Genomic DNA, 210 nt, shown 5'->3' with positions numbered 1-210 from the left:
TATGATTATGTATTTGTTGGGTTGAAGGTAGAAATATATGTATATGTTTATAAATCTTAGATCTTATATGTTAAACTTAGATCTTATATTTTTTTATTTGTTTGGTCCGATTTAAACTTAGAAATATATGTATGTTAAACTTAGAAATATATGTATTGGTTGGGTTGATCTTATAGGTATATGTTTATAAATCTTAAATCTTAAATCTTA

This window comes from Benincasa hispida, chromosome 5 (genome assembly GCF_009727055.1).
Source record: "Benincasa hispida cultivar B227 chromosome 5, ASM972705v1, whole genome shotgun sequence".
NCBI lineage: Eukaryota > Viridiplantae > Streptophyta > Magnoliopsida > Cucurbitales > Cucurbitaceae > Benincasa > Benincasa hispida.
The sequence above is the reverse complement of the archived record's forward strand: the minus strand, read 5'-3'. Positions refer to the sequence as shown.